The following is a 13,428-nucleotide window of genomic DNA, read 5'->3' as shown; positions in this document are numbered from 1 at the left end:
ATCAACACCTTTCCTCCAGCACCTGCAGAGTAGTGGCCACAGCGAGGCGCTCGGGAGAGGCGCACTCAGCAGTAGGGTGGGGAGGTGCGGGGAGGAGGATGGGGGGGCAGAGGACAGGCCCACGTGGACCGCGGGGTTTGACAAGGGCGCGGGCAATCGGGCAGCCTGGCCAATCAGCGCTGTCAGCGGCCAGCCGGGCTCCTCCTGGTCAGCTAGCTCTGGGCTGGTTTCTGCACAGCTAGCCTGTAGCCACCCTGGACGGGGCGCACTTGCTGGGCGCGCAGGGCTGTCTGCACCTTCCGGGAGCTGGCTGGGACAATGTTTCTCCTTTAAAACACCGCGCTTCCCACGGTCTCTTCGGCTTCTCTTTGCAGCAGCACCGGAACTTTTCCCACTTTTGGCCGTACTAAGAGGGCGATGGGCTGTTCCAGAGGCTCTTGTGGGCAAGCGGCCAGCTGAGCATCCTTTGGCTTCAGTGCTGTGATCAGCGTTCGTTCTGGACTCCCGGATCTGACTCGGCTACTCTTTCTAGACTAGTAAGAATGGGCTGAGGAAGAGCTGGCGGGAGCAGGGGTTGGAGCAGCCTTGAAACACAGGCTTAAGCATGGTCTCAGAGGCAGGAATGGTCTTTGGGGCTAATTTCAGTTTAACTAGGCTCGGTCACTCCGGCATTTAGCAGGAAGCAGGGGGAAGTACTTGAATCAGCCGCGTGCATCCTAAAGTTGGAAGAGACACTGAGAAGTAAGGATACGTGCAGCGAGGGGTTACGAGAGTAGGGATGGCGGGTAGCAGCCGCTTCCAATTTGCGATTTCAGAGACTCTGGAGTCGCACTGATACTGAGGCAGCCACTTGATGAATTGGAGTGAGTAGTCGCAGGGCGAACACTCCATGAACTGGGGATCTGACTGGCCATGCTGGTCTCGAGGTCTCATCCTTTTGCGTTGGAGCAGGGGTCCTTACAAGTATTAGCAAGAGGAAGCAGGTGGGGTGGTTCCAGGACCTCTGCTAGCCAGGCTTGGGCTGACTGGGAGCACAAGTGGTTAACAGGGGGAGGATTTCAGAGTTCTGGTGAGGCATCTTGGCTTTGTCCACCAAAGCAGCAAGCGTCTCTCCTTGTTTCGACATTTATTTCCCTCTTGCTCCAGTCGCATGGCCACTTGTCTCGCACCACAGGGCGTCTTTAACACAAGCTTGTCCTCAGGGAATTGGGACTTGATAGCCTGCACCTTGGGAGGCAGCCCAAGCCACAAGCCTCTAGGTCGTGTGCTAGTGTGTTTTTCTCTTGAACGCCGAGGGCTCCACATGCCCTGTTGAGAAAGCTTAGTTGAGTTATGAATCAGTCAGAAATATGTATATGTACAAGTTCACAGACTCTCGGAGTAGCAGCCATGTGTCAACCCCCACCGGGATTGAAGTATCCCTTTTGGTGAAGCATACCGATCCCCAAACTCCTTTTCCTTTTAACTTTTTAATGGCCTTCCCTCCGAGAAGAGCAAAGTTAATATGATGTGACAGACAAAGCCCTGCTTGGCAGCAGCAGCAGTGGGAGAGGGGGTATTTCCATCGGCTCTTTAGTCTGCTGTTTTCTATAATACCCTTGATACAGGGTTAGCCCATCTGCTGACTCCAGCCGAAACCTGTGCCCTCAGTGACTAAGCTCTGTCGAAACATCCTTGCTACAAGCGAACAAATAAAAGACCAAACAGCAACTAAAACCCAATATAATTTAGGAGTGGCAATCTGAGAACGCAGTTAGTATTTACGGCTTGGTTATTTTAAAACAGACATTTGATTTGATTTGAAGAAGTCTACAACCGATTCTTGGATGAAGAGCATTTCTGCTAACTTGAGAGTCACAAGTCAGGGTTCAAGCCTGTGTCCTTTGGATTGGAAATACAGGTCTTATTAAGATGGTGAAAGTACTTTCCAGAATCTCTCCAACTGATGGTGACTTATGTTCTCTCAAATGACTCAGAGATTTGGCTCTGTTCATTGGTGCACAGAGCTTTCTAGGTGCGGATGCTTTTTGATCAATAGTTTGTTTGAATAGCTTGATCGATGGCTCTGTTTCAAGGTTTCCTCCCTAGCTTCCTCTCTCATTCTGCTTTTCTAGACTTTGCTCTCTTCGCTCAGTACTAACTACCCTTTGACGTGTCACAGCGTGTTGGAAGACTTAAGTCATGTTTTTAAGTCTTGTTTTCCCTGTTAGCTGTCATAAAGTTCTCCAGAACAGCAGTTTGCCGGCTGTATTATTTCACCCCATTGCAAAATATACCTATGAATATCTCTTTGCTACTGAATATTCTTTATTCAGCCTCTGATATTTCTAGTACTGGACTGTTCTAGGTAACTTGGATTTCAATATTCATTTTGTGATCTTTTTTGAGGTGTGTATTGTTTGGTAACCTAGTTCCTGTTAGCAAAAAAGAACAGCTTTGTCCCCACACCCACCTCCTTTTCTGTGTCACAGAGCCTTTGTTAATAGTTTTTATCTGCACCTCTCACTTACTGATACACTTATTACAATACTTTGTTATGTAAATGATATATTAATGCATATGATATTAAAACTGTATTCACTGGGGAATTAACCAATGTTATGATGTCATCAGTAGCCAATCCTCTGCCTGATTTGAGCTTGCATTGACCAAAATCACCCTATCATAGTGAGTATACTGGGTTCGGAATCCTAGATTGCCTGTGGTAAGGCAATGGAGTCATTTTTGACTCTTTCCAACTCTCCAATTAGTTGCCTGGTTGTAGAGTTTGGGGAAGTTTCTATGTTCTATGGCTTAGCCTAATGATAAAATTCTCCAGTTGGGGGTTCATGATCTCATTAGAACTTGCATATGTTCCCTTTATTTCTCCTTTCTCTTTGGGAGTTTTCAGCCCCTCTGTGGCTGTTTCCTTGCAAGGATGAGGAAACGTCACAGTAAACGGATGCTGCAGCAAGTGAATGGGCTGAGTTGTTTGCATACATGTGTTTGTATCACGGGAGTTGGTGCTAGGTCATCCAGGCTCACAAGATGACTTCAAGGCCTACATTTGATCATTCGGACTTAAGTTATCTTCTCTGAAGATGACTCGGGACTGAGAATAGGAGACAAGCAAAGCCATGTGCCACGCCATGTGCGACACTCTTGGTCGCCTTCCTCACTTCATAAGTATTTGGTTTGAAAATGTTATTTCGCAAAGCCAGTGTCAGAGCCTTAGGTGGTTCAGCCTTGGAGAACCGTCCCGTGGAGTCGCATTTCTAATAGCCTGCTCAATTCTCGCTCTGCAGCATAACCACTTCTCCCAAGAGACCACTAACTCTGTCCTCCCGTCTATTTGATATTTGTGTAAAAATAAAAATAACTTGCAGTTTTATGATCGACATTTAAGTTCAGTCCACTTTCCTCTATAAAGCCTGTCCAAGAGGTGTTTCCCCTCCCTTTTATTCAAATAGGAACTTAATTATGCATTCCGGTTTGAGGAAATATGCAAAGGCTGTAACTGCAAATCTGGAGAGTAGTTCTGAGCTCCGCTTTTAGAGGGAGGAGGTAGTAAGTCTTGATCCCAGTGTAGTATGTATACAGGGAGCCTGGATTGGGATCCTGGAGTCTGACTCTCAGCCCAGTGTCTGCTCCAAGAAAGACTTACACGAAGAAGTTTCTATGCCGTGGCGGGACCCTTCTCTTGGCTCTTTGCTGAGAGATCCTTGTAGCTTTCTTTCACTAGCTCGCCTCAGTTGTTGGGACATTGAGTGGTAAAAACCAGGCACTGGGCTGTGACACCTGTGTGCACAACGTCAAGATCTTACCATAGTAGGTCGTTAGTGTGAACACAAATGACTTTAATTCGGAAGCCTGGTGGCATCCGATATGGGGGCGGGGCTTGTTAACAACATGACAACCTGACAAATCAAAAGGAGGTGCTTTTACTCAACAGGCAATGGAGTCACGGGCAAACCATTTCCCTTTTTGAAATTGAATACTGACTGCTAACGCATATGAAGAGAGTGTCCAGCTTAGAAAAAAATTAATGATTTTAAAATAATGAAGATAAAACATTGGAGGTTTTTTTTTTTTGTTGTTGTTAAATAAAAAATGGCACTGAACAAGTATGGCTCAGCTAAGAAAACCTTGCGCACTTCTGCAGCAGTAATGATCTGAAGGTGGACAGCTGGCAAGATAACTCATTTGGTAAATGTACCTACTGCCAAGCCTGACGGCTTGAGTTTGAGCTCTATGGGCCCACATGCTGGAAGGAGAGAGCAGACGCCTATAAGCTGTCTTCTGACCACACACGCACATGCACACACACACACACACACACACACACACACGCACACACAAGCACTCACACACACATACATGCACGCGTGCACACATGCACACCAATTTAAATACAATAAATATCATTTTAAAAATCTCAAGGTGGAATTCTCAGCAATTATTATTACATTTACGGCCATTGCATCGGCTTGGATTCACTCTCTCATTTGTACTGTATGCCCTTAAGTGGTCTTTGAAATTTCAATCTCATTTCTTCACTTTTATGTCCTCCTTTGCCTGGACATCCACATTTCTTTTGTACAGCATAGTTGTTTGCCGGTGACTCATTGGACTTCAAATCACAGACTTTTACATTAATTAATTAATTACTTAATTAATTACAGAAAGCGTCTCATTGTGTACCCCGGCTAGCCTGGGATTCTTTATGTAGGATGGGCTTGCCTTAAACTCACAGGCATCTCCCTGCCTCTGCCTCTCCAGTGCTGAGTTTAAGGATATGAGATACAATGTATTTTCCTCATATGTATCCCTAATCCAACCACTCCTACAGTCTACCTCTACCATTTCCCCCTCCTAACCTCTTGTCTTTGACTTTGACTCACCGAGACCAATCAGTGCTGCCTGTACCTATGGAAGACTATCCACAGAAGCATGGACAAGCTACCAGGGCCACATTCCTGAAGAAAATGGATAGTCTGTCCTCCAGCAGCCAACAGCTACCAGTAGCTCTTCAGCTAACGGTGGGGTTTCTCAGGGCTGGGACAGGGATCCCAGGGCTCTTACTGACTGGGCAAGTTTTATCTTTGGTTACCCCTGGCTTTAATTTAAAAAAAAATCTGTTCCATAAATTACAAAGGCAATGCATGCTTGGAGTTGAAAATTCAAATACTCTGGATGAATACAGAAAGGAAGGTTAAATGCCTACTTTGCCCTGCTAAGGACGGAGACATGCACTTTTTTACATTTTGATGAATTTCTTTCCATTTCTCTCCTCAGTTTTGATCCACATGCAGCTGTTGAGACTCAACCATTTTACCATCCCCTTCCCCACCTTGTTTATTCAGCAGTGCCCATTGGAGGGACGCTGGTGATGTCATGGCTGGGAGGGAGGACACATCATGCGGTCTGCAGGCCCCCTCTTGGCCATGGGAGTGTTCTGTAAGGCTCAGAGATGCTCTGGATCTAGCTGAGGAAGGGTAGACAGTCAGCTGAGGGGAGGATAGCCATTCTCTTCCATGGCTGTAGCTGTGCCACCACAGTTAGTTATCCAATACCCAAAAGCTAAAAGGAAATTCGAAAATCTTTTTCTAATTTATTATTATTGTTATTATTATTATTTTAATTTAATTTTGGATGGGGGGGAGGTAGTGAGGCGGGGTAGGGCTAGGCATCCAAACCTAGGACCTCGTGCATGCTAGGCAAGCACTCTATCACTAGCCCACTCAACTTTTGGCTTTTCAAACAAGGTTCGCACAGTACAGCCCCGGCTGTCGTGAACTCACTATATAACCCAGGCAGGCTTTGAACGCACAGCACTCTTCCCACCTCGGTCTCCTGAGTGCTGAGGTTGCAGGTGTGTGCCGCTGCCCCGACCTGTAGTAATTCATGTTTGCTGAAGAAGTCAAGTTTGGTATCAAAACTAGCTGTGGTGTTCAAGATTATAAACAGCCCGAAGGCTGGATCTGGTACAGTGAGATGTTTCAGGGAATCTGGAGAAAATGTTATTGGGGTGCATTCTTTTCTGCATCTATCAGTGGGAGCAAGGAATCGTGGATGGGGCAGGGGGTGAGTAGTCTTCACTGCTGATGAAAGCAGGTGGCAGCTCTTCCTGTGGCCTGCGGGTTGCAATGCGAACATCTGTTGCCTTCTCTCTCTTTGCTTTCAGAGCCGATGATGCAAGCGCCTTGCAGGACGAATAGGGCTCTCTTCATCTCTATTTTTGAATTAATGTCTTCTCAGTACGCACAAACTGCCCCTCCCCACTCGCAAATATTCATGCACACACAAATCAAAATGCCCATAAAATTATTTACTATAGGCCGGTTCCTCCCAGGATACCGAACTCGCACCTCTTTCAAATTCTTCCCTGTTCTTTGCAGACCATAGGGCCTGTCAGGAGCACGGAGCTGCATTAAGCAAGCTGGAAGATGGCCCTGCCTGTGTCCCTTGGTACCAATCTCATCTTTCTTATGTGCTCAACCCCCCCTCTCCCCCCCCCCGTCTCAAAACTTAGGCGTTGATGTGCGGCTGAGGAGATTTAGGAAACTGGCTAACATTGTGACAGTTCCCTGCAGGGTTCAGAAGTCACTGCCAATGAGAGTGGGGAGAGCAGGTGGATTCTCTCCCCACCCCCTTCTCTTATTTTTGAGACTATAGTGTAATCACATCAGTCCCCTCTGCCATTTTCCCCTCCAGATCCTCCCACATGACCTCCCAACTCTCCAAATTCAAGACCTCCTTTGTTGCTAATTTTTGTTACATGCCTGTGTATACACATATAGATTTCTAAATATAACCTGCTCAGTCTGGGCAATGTTACTTGTATGTATGTATGTTTTCAGGGCTAACCATCTGATATTGAGTGTCAAATTGGTGTGCTCTTCCCTAGGGAAGACTTCTTCCTGTCTCAGCATTTCTTGGTCACCTGTAGTCCTTTGAGGAGGTCGGGGCCTCCTGTCTGTTGTTCTTGTTCAGCTCATGGCTAGGCAGTCATGTTGCTGATCCTTACCCTTTGACATTGCTAAGAGACACACTCTTGCCTCAACCCTGCTGGTGCTCTGGATGCTACGCCCCTTTCTCTGCAACAATCCCCAAGCCTCGGGCACTGAAGGCTGTGCTGGTTCATGTATTGGGACCGGGCTCCACACCTCTGCATTTTGACTGGTTGTGGTTTTCTGGAGTGGTCTCTGCCTGTTATAAAGAGAAGTTTCCTTGTTGAAGGGTGAGACTTACACTTCCCCATGGATACAAGGACAAATACTTAGAAAGTAGTTGGAGATGACGCTATTTTAGTCAGTAGTGGCTTGTAGGCTCTCCTCCAAGATCCATGGCATCACTAGTGCTGAGTGATTGGGTAGATTTCTAGTAGCATGAACTCCCTCCTGGTGAACAGGTCTTAAGTCCAGTAAGAGAGCTTTTGGTTGCCAGCAAGGTGTGTGTGGCACTATGGTACCTTTGGGGTTACCATGCCATGCTGGCTGTTGTTGTGGATCATAGGTGTCATAGCTGGGTAGGACTTTTGGCTGCTTCTCTCCTTTGGAAGCTTGCATGGTGCTTTTTGGTACCACAAAATCTATCTTCAGGGGAGAAGGCATTCAGGTTAGTTCTAGCTCAGGAGCTGCTAGGCCTTGCGTCTGAGGAACTTGGAGTCTCTCTCAGCAGGGACTTAAAGCAACATTTTGGTACTGGACTGCATAGGGCATGTCAAATGTCTTTTGTTTTCATGAGAGTTTTGGAAATAGGGTCGCACAGTGTAGCCTAGACTGTTCTGGAAGTCACTCTGTAGACCTGACTGGCCTCGAAGTCAGCTCATGGCAATCTTCCTGCCTTTGCTTCCCGACAGTTGGGGTTAAAGTTTGGGAGTATCATGTCTAGCTGAGTGTTTACTCTATATGTTAGGGGATGTGTGACAACTATTTGTCTACTGAGCTTTTAAAAGAAACAAGAGCAGTGACAATTGCTAGTGTTGAAGTTGTTGTCTGGAATATGCTGTTTTTTTTTTTTGAGGGGGCTTTGAAAAAACAGAAATGACATAACATTGACCATTTTAGCCATTCTCAAGGCCACATGTCAGTGCATTAAGTATCTTAACCGTGCTGGTGTATCACCACCTCGTTCTATCTGAGGCATTCTTTGTATAAAACTGATGCATGGCATTGAGCCGCACTCCCTACCCAGTGCCATGATTGCTGCCATCCACCATTCTACTTTTGATGACCCTGAATTCTACTCCACTTGGTACCTCCTGTAAGTGGGGCCGAACGATATTTGTCCTCCTGTGACTGGCTTATGTCACTTAGCACAATGGCTTCGAGGGTCATCGATGTTGCAGCAGGCACCAGAATTTGCTTCCCTATTGGGGGTTTGACTCCTACATCCTCTGGGGTTGTCAGCGGACATTTAGGTTGGCCCCTATCTTTTTCTTGCTCACTATAAAGTATGTCTATTTTATTTCTTTCTAACATATATTTATATATTATAGTTCTTTAGTAAGATAAATCCCAGATATGAGATAGACGGTACAATAATTAAAATGTGCATTGACTAGTAAGTATAAATATCCTTTTATATTTTTCTTTTTTAAATTAAGATTATTTTTGTACAATATAGTTTGGTCATGCTCTTTCTCTTACCTCAGTTCATCTCAGATCCTCTCCATTTCCCTACCCACTCAACTTCGAATCCTGCCCCTGAGGGGGAAAAAAAAAACCAACCCAAATTGTGTGTTATCAAACTGTTGTTACAAATGCAATAGTCACGCAAGTCCCTGGTTCTAGTTGTTTCTGTCATGTATCCACAGTAGGGCTTCTGGATCTGATGGAATTCTGTGCCTAACTTTCCTTAGCGATAGCATGCAACCACTCATAGTGGCTGTACCCTTTTACCACACTAGCCATTTTGTTCCCAGAGTCCTGCACAGCAGACACCGTCATTAGTGTCCTCTATGCAAGAGGGAAGAAAGGCACACGGGGATGAAGACACCCCAGTAGCCTGTGGCAGAGCAGAGCAGAGCAGAGGCAAAGCCTTTAAGAGGTCATTCATTCTTTCCCTGCACAAAACGGCCGACCTGGTGCTTGGCCTAGGCCTGGGTGGGGATAGGACGACTAAGGAATGTGTTGTCTCCAGGATGAGTGTTGACTGCACTCGTCCCAACACACAAAAGCATTTCATGGTGATTTGGATCCTCCGGGCCAAATGCTTATTATGAAATTGTCATTTTACCCAGATAATAAGGGCCCACTGGATATACTCTGTGCTTGTTTAGTCTGTTAATAGCTGCTTCCAGACCTCTGACAATTAATAATCATGTAGCCCATGACTTTGTAAATGCCACAACAATTTCTGCCTCTCACAGGTGGCATGGAGAGGTGGGCTGGGAGGGGAAGTAACCCAGATGAACCCAAGGTGGAATCCCAGGGATGATGGTGGGCTTACTTTCCAGAGGCACTGGAATACGCGTACGGGCATGTTTCCCACCGTAATCATGGCTTGATGGAGTCGCTGCCAAGGAAGGCACGTTCTGTCACTTGGTAGAATTAACAGTTGATCAGTTTGGCGGTGCTGGAGGCCTTTGTAAGCACCCCATGTTTATTCATTGTCCTGATTACACAGTGGAAGCAGCTCAGCTTGATGAGGTGGGGGAAAGCAAGAGGCAATGGTATTTAAATACACTTGAAATTAACGTTTGCACAAATAGGTGTCTGACGAGGTCCTAATTTGATTCTAAAGATTCAGAAATAAGCCTTTATCTGAGCAAGGGCATCGGGGAAGGTGGGGACCCATGGAATCCTGCATCAGGTGTGTGAGGTTCATTTGTAAGTTCCCCGTGTCATTGAGAAGGAAGATGATAAGGGTTAGAGCACAGGGGTTCCATAGTTTTTGTTCGGGAGTCAGGAGCAGGGCACACCCATTTGTCTGTTGTCCACCTTGGACCTCCTTGCTAAAGTCACAGCTTTGAGAGCTCTGGAGAAAGCAGGTCATGAGTCGGGGTGTCCCTCTGTCTCCATGAACAAAGCCCACTAATCATCCCTTGAAGTATTAATCAGGAAAGGGGAAGATTCCTCAATCTGAAAGTTAAGGTCACCCTGAGAGAAAGGACTGGCAACATTCCTAGAAAACTGTTTCTTCAAGACATTTTGATTCTGAATTTACTCTCTCCACATTTACAAAAGACCCAGGATCCCCAGTGTAAACTCAGATTCGGGTTTGATGTGCAAATATCTCCGAGCCACAGCATAAATAGACACGAACTCACACGCCGTTGTCGGCATTCCCATATGAGCTTCACGGTCTTCATTTACTTAGAAGGAGTGGGGATGAAATAGGTTCAGGCTAATGGCATTTTACAAAATTCAGAAAGCTGGAGTTTTCAAATCTATTTTGTATTAATTTTATTGGCCTTCTGTTGTGCACTTGCTTCCAACTGAAGTATTATTGCCTCACTGTTTTATTGTTTTAAAGCCAGGGTCAGTGAGTCAATCAATCTGTCTGTCTGCAGTAAATCTGTTTGTCTGCAGGATGTCTGTCTGTCTGTCTCATATTCTCTCCCTCCTTGCCACTCTCTGTATGTTTGTGTGGGTATACATGTCCATGTATGCATGGAGACACAGAGGTTGACATTAGTATCTTTCTCAACTGCTGCCCACCTCAGTTTTTTTTTTTTTTTGGTTCTTTTTTTTTCGGAGCTGGGGACCGAACCCAGGGCCTTGCGCTTCCTAGGTAAGCGCTCTACCACTGAGCTAAATCCCCAGCCCCCCCACCTCAGTTTTTGAGATGACGTTTCCTACAGTACCTGGAGCATGCAGTCACCTAGTCTGGCTGGTCGGCAAGTCCCACTGTGTCCCCTGCTACTGCCATTCCAACACTGGGATTGCTGCTGGGACTGCCCGGTTTCTGCTTGGGTTCTGAGATTAGATTCATATTGTACGGCAAGCATTTTACTGACTGAGCCATCTCCCCAGCTCAGGAGCCAGGCTCTCTCAAATGTAACCCCGCAATGGCTTTGACCTTCCTATGTAACTCAGTCTGGTTTCTATCTCATAGTTTGGAGCTCTTCGATTACAGGCAAGTGCCGGCATGTCCAGTTGCCGGTAAATAAGATTTACCTGGAGGGCTTGCTGAACCCACGGGGCTTGGGATCTAGCACATCTCTGCTGGAGCCTGTAAGTGTGCATGGGACTTCCATGGGGGTTAGCCTTGGATCGTACGCTGAGCAACACCTTGCAGGATTAGTGCATTTTTCAGAAGCGAAAGATCCGTTCCTAAAACGTGGCCATTTTGATTAGCATGGGAGTTAGTCAATTTTGTAATCCTCTGATAAGCTTGTCTAAATAGTATGGCTCTGAAGATTGATTCAAATTACTGAGCCCAAAGCATAAATTAATGTGAGTCAATCAGTGTCCTACGTGAGAAACTGATGTTGATAATGTCCTTCAGTTTGCACCAGATGCACTTGCTGTAGTGGAAGGTTTGGAAACAGCTGCGCAGTTGTTTGAACGAATATGGAAGTGGTTTGGCTGTACAGGGTACCCAGCCTTCTGCCACTTCGCTGATGTCTCTATTGGCAGGGGAAACACGCCTGCGAGATTTTTGGTTCTGAGCCTGCTAGACTCCTACACCCTTTTCGACTTTGATTTAAAATTATACTCCTACCAGCAGGTGGCGTATGGGGATTTTGCTTCGTTCTGTGTTGTTAAGACTCTGGCAGATGTTAAAAGCTGATGTGGATTTAAGATCTCATCCGTTCTGAGAATAACTGAGTTGCTGGGCAGGACCAGAAGATGGAAGGTCGATAGAGTTAAGGGACTTGAGGGGCTACAGAGTGTATCCGCATAGGTTGCTGCTTTCTCCTGCCACTTGAAGGAATCAATTACCTTCTGTGTTTGCTTAAGCGAGAAGCTTTGAGTGGGGTTTTACTTTGGCTCACATTGTTTAAAAAACGTATAAGTTTGCAAATGTGAGCCTCCCCTGAATAAGAAAATAACTATAAAACACTCACCTCTTCTTCAATATATACATACAGCTCAAGATAGTTTTGAATTTGCTATGTAGTTGAGAATGACCTTGAACTCCTGTCTTCCTTCCTGGCCCTTCCAAGTGCTGGGCCTATTGTGTGTGCCAACACATGGAGCTGTACTTACTCATTAAGTAAAATGGGGACTGGTGAGGTCTTTCTCTCCTCTATTTTTTAAAGGGAGTCTGAGTTACGGAAACACATGGGTGTAGGCAGGAAGGTTAGACTTTGCAAGCATTGAACTCCTGGGCCAGGGCAGTCATCTGATTTCCTTGCCCCACAGAGCTGGTTCTTTGTTCCATGGCTGGTGTATGGAACCCTGGTTCTCTCTCACAGTTGAGTTCTGTGTGACTAGGTCAGCACTAACATTTCCTTAGGACCCCTCAGTCGTGGTAGTCCCCTTGGCAAGTTAAGTTTCACTTTGGCCATCTCTGTCCTACTGTCACTTGTGTGTGTTTTGCCCTGGCTGTCTGTCCTTAGGGCCTATGTCAGACCTGGACAGTCAGCAGATGAGGCTCCTGGCTCCAAGTTCAGTGGCCGAGAGGACAGAATTAGACATAGCTCCCATGGAGGCTAGACTTAGAAGCATCGAAACAGCTAGTTCTCGTTCTCTCTCTCTCTCTTTCTCTTTCCCCCCCCCTCTCTCTCCCTTCTTTCTTTCCTTTCTCTCCCCTCCTCCTCATCTTCTTCCTCTTCCTCCTTTTAGAAAAACACCATTCCTCAAAAGCAAATATGCACTTTAAGGAACCATGGTTGGGTACAGCTGGTGACATTGTCACAACTGTCACAGTGGTTCAAGCACCATCATGGTAGCAGTAAAGCCACCTGTCACAATGCAGGACCACAGTGGCTCTTCAGGAGCCCGATTTATCACACGGAAGCTAAAAGAGTAGAAGTAAAAGGCACCTGAGAGAAACTGTAGCTGTTGCCTTTTACTCTCCTCTCCATCTGCCAACACTGGAGAGCTCAACTCTTCTCCTTCTGAACACGGGGAGATGTGCATGTTCGTGTATGTCTGGTGTACGTGTGCCTGTGCATGTGAAGGCCAGATGACAACCTTGGTGGTGTTCCTCAGACACCAGTCACTTTCTGATTTTGAGACAGGTTGTCTCACTGGCCGGGAGCTCTCCAGTAAACTAGGCTGGCTGGCCAGCATGGGGTTCTCTTGTCTCTGATGCCCAAGCTCTGGCAGTAGACTGAGTGTCACTACACTGGGCTATTTTATCCATGTTCTGAGGACTGAACTCAGGCCTTGTCTGAAGCATGTACTTCACCAACTGAGCTATCTCTCCAGCTCCAAGAAATATCTATTCTACGTTATATCTCAAGTGACACTGAACCTTGGGAGGAAGGATGGGTGGGCAGGAGGCCTGGGTGGGCCTCTCTGATCATGTGAAGCAGATTTGTCAGTGTCAATA

At 46.3% G+C, this 13,428-nt stretch overlaps 1 protein-coding gene across 3 annotated transcripts in view; it reads left to right on the top strand.

Moving 5' to 3' along the window:
- Positions 1-232: 232 nt before the first annotated feature.
- Tafa4 (TAFA chemokine like family member 4) overlaps positions 233-13,428 on the top strand; it is a 233,082-nt gene continuing 219,886 nt past the window's right edge. The window contains exon 1 of one of the 3 annotated variants that reach the window (XM_087659337.1): positions 233-536. The gene's annotated coding sequence lies outside the window, so the exon portion shown is untranslated. 3 annotated transcript variants of the gene reach the window in all.

Source organism: Rattus norvegicus, chromosome 4, assembly GCF_021556685.1.
Source record: "Rattus norvegicus strain SHRSP/BbbUtx chromosome 4, alternate assembly SHRSP_T2T, whole genome shotgun sequence".
NCBI classification, from domain to species: domain Eukaryota; kingdom Metazoa; phylum Chordata; class Mammalia; order Rodentia; family Muridae; genus Rattus; species Rattus norvegicus.
This window is presented reverse-complemented; position numbering and strand designations above follow the sequence as displayed.